Source organism: Curcuma longa, chromosome 2 (genome assembly GCF_044706935.1).
Source record: "Curcuma longa cultivar G26 ecotype Majalengka, Jawa Barat chromosome 2, ITB_CL_G26_1.1, whole genome shotgun sequence".
NCBI classification, from domain to species: Eukaryota; Viridiplantae; Streptophyta; class Magnoliopsida; order Zingiberales; family Zingiberaceae; genus Curcuma; species Curcuma longa.
The window spans coordinates 16,453,572-16,465,108 of record NC_133862.1 but is presented as its reverse complement, the minus strand read 5'-3'; the positions used below and the strand labels follow the sequence as shown (position 1 = coordinate 16,465,108).

The 11,537-nt window shown below is 39.6% G+C and overlaps 1 long non-coding RNA gene across 1 annotated transcript; it reads left to right on the top strand.

The window, feature by feature from the left end:
- The first annotated feature begins 2,757 nt into the window (after nucleotides 1-2,757).
- LOC141817308 (uncharacterized) lies at nucleotides 2,758-5,656 on the top strand. The gene is made up of 3 exons (XR_012600809.1): nucleotides 2,758-2,846; nucleotides 2,921-3,012; nucleotides 5,636-5,656. It is a non-coding gene; the product is annotated as an uncharacterized LOC141817308 (long non-coding RNA).
- Nucleotides 5,657-11,537: the final 5,881 nt, after the last annotated feature.

Genomic DNA, 11,537 nt, shown 5'->3' with positions numbered 1-11,537 from the left:
GGCACACCAGAGGGATACAACAACACTCATCCCCCACTCTTCATCAGAGATGAGTTCGCTATTGGAAGAGTCATATGGAAGTCTATCTAAAGACTCAAGTGGATACATGCATTGCCATCAAGACCAGGTTCACCCCTACTAGTCAACGAAGTTTGATACGAAAGCTAGACCCCCAAAATTAAGAGGCAAATTAAAGCCGATGCTAAAGTAACTCAAATCCTCCAGTGTAGACTAACCAAGAAGGAGCTCAATTGCATTGGCCCATTCATCAGCACAAAAGATCTATGGGAGAGATTAATCAAGTTGCACGAAGGAACCAACAACACCAAGGTAACAAAGTACAACCTCCATTTGAATAATTTACCTAATGTTAAAATGAAGGATAACAAATAGTCCTCAGAGGAATCGGACATGAAGGAACCCAATAAAGTGAACTTTGTAGCACTATTAATAAAAGTACAAGTGGTTTGAACCTGAGCCTAAAGCTGAATCAAAATCGAGCCATGGATCCATATTCGTTTTCGAAGGGTCAAACTCCAAAGTAAGCATAGACTCAAACTTATTTAATATCCGATTCTTGTAATGTCCGCATTTCTGACACTTGCAACATTTGATATGGTCTTTATTCCTCCAGGCTTATGCATTTGTTGCTCCTTTGCCGCAGGTAGTGTCGTCCGATTATTACGAGTAGGACATTGATTTTTGTAGTGCCTTCTCTCCTTGCACTTAAATCAAATTATATAAAATTTAAAATGAACTTTACAAAAATTACCTTTCTCCCCCTCCATCTTTGTCTTCTTGCTTCCATGGCAGTGAGTTCGATCAAGAGCAGGTCTGCTCTGATACCAATTATAGGATTGTGGATGTGCGCTAGAGGGGATGAACGTCGTTCGTTTATTTTTGTTCTATCGGAAATCACTAAGCAGCGGAATTAGTAATAGTAGGAACTCGCGAATTTTCTTGGTTCCTAACCCCCCAGGATTAGTACGCCCAAGGCCTATGTACGGGAGGCGCCGGTTCACTAGTGGTCTCCTTTTCAAACCTTGTTCAAAGGTAGAGAAACCCATCTTACAGTCCAATAAAGAATACAACAAATGAATAAAACATAAAGTAAAGTAACCAAACACCGCGTTGTAGCTGATCCGGAAGTCCTGAGCGCTACACACTCCTAAAACTTCCCCAGTTGCACGAGCCTGACCTCGTTCGCGTTCAGCAACACCACTAGAGGGAGAGGATGGCTTGTAAATGTTGTATTCTGGTTGTGCACGTTCATCCTCCTTATATAGCCTATTCCAGGCGACTAGAAACCTTATCCAGGTGACTGGATAAGATCTGATCCGATCCGATCTTCTCGATCTTATCCTGGCTAAGTCTTCCCGATCGAGTCGCTTGGATCCACCTTTGAGTCACCTGGACCATCTGGTCGACTGGATTGGATAGAGTTGCCTGGATCCAGTTGACTCAGGTTTGACCTGAGTTGATCCCGAGCTTGCTTCTGCTGCCTTTGTTTGCTTCACTTATATTTTCTCCATCTTGCTTCCAGCTCCTGGTTCCTGCAAGATAAACATACAAATATACAAACTATAGGGATCTTGCTACGAAAAACAATCGCAAATGCAGTGGAAAATTAAAATAAAATTTTGATCCCTCTAGAGATCCATGTGTATACATAAAGAAAGTGTTTTTTTTAACTACACCTTAGTCAGGAAGTTACCCTTGTAGCGTAACCCTTCGCAATCCCGACAGCAACTCTTTGATGATGGATCTCAGCACGATCAGAATGGTCGCGCCTCTACAGCAACCACACTAATGCTCTCCTCTAAAGACTAGGTTTGTTTGACCAAAAGGGAAAGGGAAAAAGGCTACATGGCAGGGGGGAATCTCTCCTCTCTCACATTGAGAAGAGCTTAAATCCTATTTGCATGCATTAATCCACTTGCATGCAAATGTTAAGAAAAACTTCTCAACTTCCAATTTGCATGCAACGTTGAGAAGAAAAAAAAAAAACTTCTCAACTTCTCAACTCCATTTCATGCAATAACCGTCTTTTGCATGCAGCATTAAACTCTCATGCATTAAATCACATTTCATGCATTAATCTTTTTTTTTGCATGCAACATTGAGGTTTTCATGCATCAAATCTAATTTCATGCATTGATTCCTTTGCATGCAACATTGAGGTTTCATGCATTAAATCTTATTTCATGCATTAATACCTTTGCATGCATTTGCTTTTTAAATTGGTTTTATTTGAATCTAACTCAAATTAAATCAAATAATTTGAGTACAACTCAAGTTTGGCCAAGTAATGAGTCTAACTCATTTTAGTCCATTCAATCAACTAATGATTCATTTAGTCAAACTAAGATGATTGTAAAATACAAGAAATTTAGGGTTTATCCATAAATAAAATTAACCCTAATAGAAGGGGTTTTGGAAGATTATTTAGGAATTTAATTAAATTAAATCCTAAACTATTTAATAAACTAAATAATATTAATGGGTTTAATTAATCAAACCCTAAGTCTTATAATGGGATATATAGGTTAATGGGTTATTGGTTTAGTGGATTCGGGTAGGCTAAACCCGTTAATGCCGGTTAAAAGGAATGGAGAACTGTTCATTCCCAAACAAATCACGAGCCGCCTCCCTCTGTTCTCTCGTTCTCCTGATCACGAGCTTGCTCACTGATTACCGCCGAAGCCGGGTGAAAGGAAGCTGCCGACGCTGGAAGTTGAAGCGGAGCTGAACAGCCGACGAGCCCTAAAAGCTATCGGGGTGGTTGCGTTCCTTCTCGATGGCAGTGGTTCGAGCGACGGAAATAGGCCGCGGGCGGCGGTGAATCGGTAAGGAATCTGAGCTAGGTTTCTTTGGATTTCTTTGATTCCCTTTAGATCTTGATTGTTTCTCCTTCCCACAGCTCATTAAGGGGAGCTGATTCGGTTGAAGTTCTCGTTAGATCTTAATTCGGAAGAGGGGATGGTGGCAGTGTGGTTAAGACGAAGCCGAGAGGTAAGGGGAACCCTAGTGTTCGATTTTTCTTGAGTTGGAATTGATTAGATTGTCTGAAAACTCCTTAGATCTGGATTGTGTTCTTCTCCACAACTCCTTGAAGTGAGTTGGTTTGGTTAGAGAGGGGTTTGGATCTCGGCAGCAGGAGGAGGAGGAGAAATCGAAGGATGAGTTAGGCATTCTGATCAGATCTGAGGTAATATTGTGGATAGTTATTCTTGGATGATTTTGGTTATGGGATTGGTTGATGAATGTGTACTGTTCATGTGAATTTAGGCATAGATTACTGTATAATTGGTTTTGGGTGGTCAATTAGCTACCGGTTGAGGTGAGATTCATTTATTATTCGATTATTAGTGATTAATAATGGAATAAGATGAATTGATTCTAATTAACCTTAATTTGAGGTTAGGTGATGGTTAAGTTGATTGGGATGTTTATGGGTAGTAAGTGGTTATGATCTTGTAAGGGTTTCGATTAGGAACCTTAATAAGGTTGGTTGTTTTATTAGTTAACTACTGTTGGATGGGTTGAAATAAAGATTATGATTGATTAATCTAATGGGGTTAAATATGAATTGATTCGGTTATAACTGTTGGGTTAGGATTTATTATGTTGTAAATATGATAGGATAATGTGTTTAGTCCAGTTGGGTTAGGATTTATTATGTTGTAAATATGATAGGATAATGTGTTTAGTATGGACTGTAAGTGTTGTATTACCATTTATTGCAGGACCTTGACTTGATTGGTCTTGTTATACTCGGAGTATATTTTCTGGGGGTTCTGGTATTGACGATCGTTTGATCAAGTGGGTACCCTGTACTTGGTCAATACAGGTTCATTTTCCTCGTGCATGTCTTGTTGTTATTTTATTCATCCTGTTGCCACTCATACTGCTTGAGATAGCTGCCTAGTTGATACTTTTGATGGTCATTGCTTGATACTTGCTATTTGACCTTATAATGATCTGTTGATACCATGTTGATACTCTTGTTAGCTATATCTGTAAAATACCAAAATTTTTAGGGACTAATTTGTAATAATATAAATTAATCCCTGAATTTTGTAAGGGTTATTAGGGGTTAATTAGGCTTAATTAGAAAGCCTAATTAAACAAACTCAATTGGTCAAACCATTTAGCCCAATTAAATGAGCTCAATTATAACCCAATTGATTAAGCCCATATAGCCCAATTAATGATTAATAGGTTAATGGGATATTGGGTTCTTGGATCCGAACCCGTTAAGAAACTGATAAAAGCTATCACCGCGATTTCCTCTTCCCATTTCGCGATTTCTTCCTCTGCTCCACGCCGTGACTCCTCTGTTCTTCGCCTTTCGCTCCGATCGCACGTCCACGGCTGAGCTCCGACGGTGTCGGCGACAAGAGGAGGCCACCAGAGACAAGAGGTTTCCATCTAGGGCTTGGTCCCTGCCTTGGAGGTGTGCGGATCGGGCAGCAACCGGCGACGCCGAGAAGGAGGAGATCGGCGACGCGGTGAAGAAGGAAGAGATCGGCTCTGATAGGTAAGGGGTTTCTCAGTGAGATATTTGGATTTCTAGGGTTTACTTGAGTCTAGATCTTGTTTTCTGATTTTTAGAACTTGGATTGAGGAGTTCTTCTTGGTTGGGATCGATCGGCTTTGACTGTTGAAGAAGAAGCGGAGAAGAAGAGGAAGAGAGGTAAGCTAGGTTTATTGCTTCGGTTTTATGTTGTTGATTAGGGATTTAATCTCAGATTTCTCTTCACTGCTTTGATTCCAACCAAAAGAAGGATTGGATCTTGGATCTGGTTCTTGGCTGGTGGCAATTGTGAAGCGCGGCTAGGGATTTTGAACCAAGTAGTTCTAGGGTAAAGATCTTGACTCAAATCTGAGGTGAGTTTCTCCTTGTTGATCTGATTGAATTTGGTATTGGTTAGAGATAGGATATTTTGGTTACGGTTTGTTTGGAATCGGGCAGGAATTGTTCAAACTGAGCTTTAGAACGGAGCTTGGATCTGGAATTTACTAGGGCAGAGGCTCTATTAGAGGTAATTCCTTATTGAGTTGGGTTTTCTTTGGAATTCCTTAGATTTTCTCTAGATCTTGAGTTGAGTTCCCTTTTCACAGCAGGTTGTTGTGATTTGATCGGTTTGAGGTTTCAGCAGAAAAGGAAGAAGATCGGTAAGGGTTGTTTGTCTGTTAGATTGATGATACTATATAGTGATACTTTAGAATTTATCACTGTTTGAACTACAGTAGTCGGCCAATTGTGGTAGCTTAATTGTGCCTAGCTGGTTCTGTTAACAGATGCTTAGCTGGTTCTGTTAACAGATTGTGGTAGCTTAATTGTACTACAACAGCCGGCCATGAGTTGAATTAGGGCACATTTTTTTAGGTAAACTGTTTGGTAATGTCGGTTCTTTTAGGTTGAATTTTTTATTAGAGGCTACTGATTTGTGGATTAGAATGATTAGACATGAAATTAATAAAGTAATTGGTTAATTCATGTGAATAGAAATTCAACGGTTCGATTAATAAAAACCAAGTTAGGTTAATTGAATAGAATTAAACTAACTCTAGATTGATTAGAGTTCTTGGATACAGCATAATATTTAGGATATTATCATTTTATTTGCAGGACCCTGAGTGATTATAGGAGTTCGTTATATACGAGGATCTATTTTTGGGGGTTCTATTATTTGATCTTCGATACATCAGGTGGGTAATTTACTGTATTTGGTCAATACAGTCTTTCTTTTTCCAGTGCATGATTCTATTGTAGTCATTGTAGTTTGATACCTTGATGTTACTCTTCCTGTTATTTGTATACCTTTTTCATTACTCATGTTATACCATGCTTGTCCTTATGCCGTTGATCTTGGATTATCATTCTTGATTTCTATTTCTATCCTTGATATGGCATTTTATGATCATTAGTGATATGATTCTTTCTTATGATACATGCGATCATGATGACTTATACCTACGCTTATTGATTAGTATAGTAGGTGATGATTACTATGATTTGAGCATCTCATCATGATGCATGATAACGATTGTAAATCCCATTGTTGTGGGTCTATCATGATGGTAGAGGACTTGTAGTGATATATGATATAGGTGGTTATCATACCCTATTTCCATCATGATGATGGCGACTGTATGGTAGTACGCAGTCGACGGCTGTATGGCAGTACTCAGCCGAGGTCAATGGTTAGGGGTGGTACTCGGAGAGTACATGGTTGGTACGTCGATGATGAGTATTAGAGGACAGATATCGGCCATAGGATATGTAGCTTATCATAGCTACAGGATCACCGGACGCGGAGCACTGATCCCTGATTTGGATCACCGGACTACTTTGTTGTAGGGCGCGGAGTACTGATCCCCCGATGCCGGCCATCCCAGCCTCATATGCTTGCACGAGTGCTGTAGTGAGTGGGGCAGTTGCATCATGCATATGCACATCATGTGCATGATATATATGTATTGGACCGTACTGATACTGCATTTTGATTGCCTACTTGTTTGATTCTTGACTGTTGCACTATGCTTGACATGTCATTCATATGGTGCATTACATGAGATCCATGTTAGTTATTATTTGCAGAGATATTCTTGATACCTTGTTGACCTTTGGTATGTACCTATCCTTTTGTTATTTCTTTTATTCATGTACTGTCTTTCTATATTACCCACTGAGTATTTGTACTTACATCTTTTGGACCCTGGGATTTTTCTGTCTTCCCAGATATCAGGTAGGAGTTTACAGCTGATGCTGAGGAGATTCTGCCAGACCATCTCACATCAGTTTTATGGATACTCTGTATTGTGGATTTGTATCTGATGTAGTATGTTTCGTATTGTCATGATTTTCTTTTGGAGTTCGAGTTTATACATCGTATTGTCACTTCGGACTTTATTACACTGCTTGCATTTTATAGGTGTTTACAGATTTTATTCTCTGTTCGAGATTTTAGTATACTGTGCTTTCTGCTGCTTGTTATATCTTTTTGACGAATTAACGAGTTTTATTCATTAATACTTTTACGGATGCATTGCATATATAGTAGGATGTGTTGAGTGGTCGTGTGGGTCACATTTATAGTTATTTATTTGTATAAATCCATAGCCTGTTATGGATTGGCCGTGTGGGCCTTATATATATGTATGTATCCAGGGAATTGTCATAGATACAAGGGAGATGCTGCCAAATTTTTTGGACGGCCGTCTCCCGGGTCGTGACACTCTTTTCTCTCTCATTTTTATTTGATCCGCACAAACCTCCCTAGGTGATAATGGTACAAGTGTGACTTTGTGGGAATTGTGAAAAAATGAGAAACTTGTTAGAATCCATCATGGTGAGCTCGCCTATCAAACTGCCATGGTCTTCCAAGAAGAATGTGGCTTGCCTTCATATGTCATGACCTGGGAGATAGCTGTCCGAAAATTTCGGCAGCACCTCCCCAGTATCACTGACAATTCCCTGATACAAACATATAATAAGGCCCACACGGCCTATCCATACTACAAAATATGGATTATATAAGTAACAAAAATAAAAGTGACCCACACGACCACATACACATCCTACACAATGCATAAGAATAAAATTCTAATTCTACACAACGATTAGAAATAAATTCGTAAAGTAACGAAAAATCCAAAGTTTCGTAAGCGGAAACGTAACAAGTACAAGTATGAAATCTCGAATAGGAAACATGCTAAGTCTCAAAATACCGATACGAAATTAGAAAGTCCGATATTGTAGAAAGTAAACCAACAATACAAGTATACCACCACATGCTACAAACATTTCCAACACACACACAAAGTCCTCATTGTGAGATGGCATAACTGGCAGATCCCTGGCATCCTCTGTAAGCTCCTACCTGATATATGGGAAGACAGAAAAATCCCAGGGTCCAAAATATGAGTACAAATACTCAGTGGGTAATACAGAAAGAAAATGCACGACAAAGTAAATAGCAAGAGTATAGATACATACCAAAGGTCAACAAGGTATCAACAATATCTCTGTAGGTAATAAGCAACTAACATGGATATCATGTAATCCACCATATGAATGATATGTCAAACATAGCGCAACAGTCAAGAATCAAACAAGTAGACAATCAAAATGCAGTATCAGTGCGATCCAATACATATATATCATGCACATGATGCGCATATGCAGATGCAACTGCCACACTCACTACAGAACTCGTGCAAGCATCTGAGTCTGGGAATGTCCAGCATCGGGGGATCAGTACTCCACGCCCTACAACAAAGTAGTCCAGTGATCCAAATCGGGGGATCAGTACTCCGCGCCCTACAATCAAGTAGTCCGGTGATCCAGTAGCTATGATAAACTACGTATCCTATGGCCGATATCTGTCCTTTAATACTCATCACCGACATACCAACCATGTACTCGCTGAGTACCACCCCTATCTGGTGTCGAGGTCAAATCATCGACTCGACTGCGTACACTGCCATACAGCCGCCATCACCGCGATGGAAATAGGGTATGATAACCACCTATATAGATATACCACTAAAGCCATCTACCATCATGATAGACCCACAATATTGGGATTTACAATCGTTATTATGCATCATGATGAGATGCTCAAATCATAGTAATCAACACCTACCATACTAATCAATAAGCGTAGGTATAAGTCATCATGATCTCAGGTATCATAAGAAAGAATCATACCAATAATGATCACAAATGTCATATCAAGGATAAAAACAACAGTCAGGAATAATATTCCAAGATCAACAGACATAAGGACAAGTATGATATGAACATGAATAACATCAGCAGCATACATATATAACAGACAGGAATAGAATCAATGTATCAACTACAAGAACTGTCAAAAAATCATGCACCGGAAATAGAAAGAACTGTATTGACCAAATACAGTAAATTATTCACCTGATAAATCACAGGTCAAATAATAGAACCCCCAAAAATAGATCCTCGTATAGTATCAAAGTCCTATAATCGCTCAGGGTCCTGCAAGAAAATAATACATCCCTAAATGCAAAGTCATATCACCAAGAAACTCTAATCAATTTAGAGTTAATTTAATTCCATTTAGGGTTATACCAATCTAACCGTTGGATTATGATTATCAAGATTTAATCAAACCATCAATTAGTTGTATTAATAATTTAATACAACTAATTTAGTATTCAATCAAATCCAGGATAACCCATATTAGGTTTATAAACCCATTCTAACCTAGTAGGATTATAATTCGAATCCATGCTAGGAACCAAGTAGGTTTCTATTAACACAAGGTAACTAATTAATTGATTAATTATATTTAACCAATTAACTAATTAGTTGTATTAACTCATTAACCCAATTGATTTCAGGTTTAATTAAACCTAACCCAATCAATCCAACCTTAACCAACCTAATCAGATCCCAAACTAAGGTTAACAATCACTTAGTTGATTTTAGATTATTAAACAATCTAAATAGATCTTAATCCCTAACTAGTAATTTGATCAAAATCGTACACAATCAAGAAACTGATCCAATCAAATAATATCCATAATATCTTGCCAAGACAAAACATTCATCAAATCTATATAAGAACTCACCTCAGCTTCTGTTCTTCCTTCCTTCAAGCTGTTCGGATCAGTGAGCTCAAAGACTAGCTAACCATGCACTAGCAGCAACCTCGGTTTGATCAGACCTGCCGAAATCCACAAACCGAACTCCAATCAACAGCTTGCTACTCAACAACATCTAGATCAACATCAAGAGGACTTACCTCTAGATCCGATAGATAGGTTCTAGGATATGCCTCGGTTCCTTTCTACTTCTTGCTTGCAACCGGAACCTAAAGAAATCAAGAATCACAGCAAGCTTTATCACTAACCGGCTCCAAGCATTCACCATCCCAAACTAATTGGATCAAGATCTTACCTCTAATATGTTCCAAACCAAGCCCTAGATCCTTGGTTCCGAATCCGAAACACTAGTTCAACCAGAGCACAGCTGCCGGCCGAGCCCTCTTCTTCAACAACCGAAACTAAGAACCAATCGAGAAATTTGAAAATCCAAGGAAAACTACAGATCTAAGCCCAAGAATCCTATAGATTCAACTAACCGAAGGATCAAGGTACTTACCGATCGTTCCCTCGGCTTCTTGCTTCCCTTTCTTCTCACCAATCACCTCTTCCACCGTCGCATGTACCAGTCAAATTGTATCTCGTCCGGCACGAATCAGGCACAAGGTTGAAGACCTTTGATCTCCGGTGGCTACTCCCGTCACCGGCATCGTCGGAGCAGCTGAGATTTGGGCGTGGTCGGCTGGATCGGGAACGAGGAGAAGACGAACAGAGGAAGCACGCGACGGAACAGGGGAAAAGATTGCAAAGAGGAAGAGAAGTCGCGACTGGGTATTTAATCGGGTTTTGGCTTTGCCGTTCAGATCCAACCCATTAACCAATTAACCCTATACCCATTAACCCTTAATCAAATAACCCATAAATCCATTGACTAAATGGGCTAAAATTAAGATTAATTGGGCTTTGTAAATTGGGTTCTAATTTGGCTTTATTTAATTAGCTTAAGGATTAATTGTATTTAGGGTTAATTTAATTACAAATTACCCCCTAATGTTTGGTATTTTACATTCTCCTCCACTAACAAAAATTTGGTCCCCAAATTTATTAACTTCAAACTACAATGCAAAAATACTACGAAAATTGAAATCATATCTCAAGCGAATAGATGGGGATATCGAGCTTGGATAACATCCTCCAACTCTCATGTAGCCTATTCATCTGAATGATGTTGCCATCCGACTTTTACAAGTCGAATGATTTTGTTCTGCAACTGCCGTTCTTTCCGGTCAAGAATCCGCACCGAAATCTCCTCATAAGTTGCGCCCGGCTGGAGAGGAACAGGTACTTCCTTCAGAACATGCGAAGGATGAGGTACGTATTTTTGTAGTATAGAAACATGAAATACGCTATGTACACCCGCAAGTGTCGGCAGTAATGCTAGGCGATATGCTACCTCGCCAATCCACTCTAGTATCTCAAAGGGACCAATGTAGCGAGGAGCAAGCTTTCCCTTCAGTCTGAACCTTTTCACCCCTTTCATGGGTGAAACTCGGAGAAACACATGATCGCCCACAGAGAACTCCAATGGTCGACGTCTCTGATCTGCACAACTTTTCTGTCTATCCTGAGCCTCTGATATACATCGTCTGATAACTCGTATAAGCTCTGCCTCGTGCTGTATACTCTGTGGACCCAATAACTGTCGCTCGCCGACCTCCTCCCACAATATCGGAGATCGACAAGGTCTACCATACAATGCCTCAAACAGAGCCATCTGAATGGTAGAATTAGTAGCTGTTATTATATGCAAACTCCACTAAATGCAAGTGATCCTCCCAACTGCCACTGAAATTCATAACACACGCTCACAATAAGTCCTCTAGAGTCTGGATAGTGCGCTCTGACTAATCGTCTGTCTAGGGATGAAATGTTGTACTGAAGTG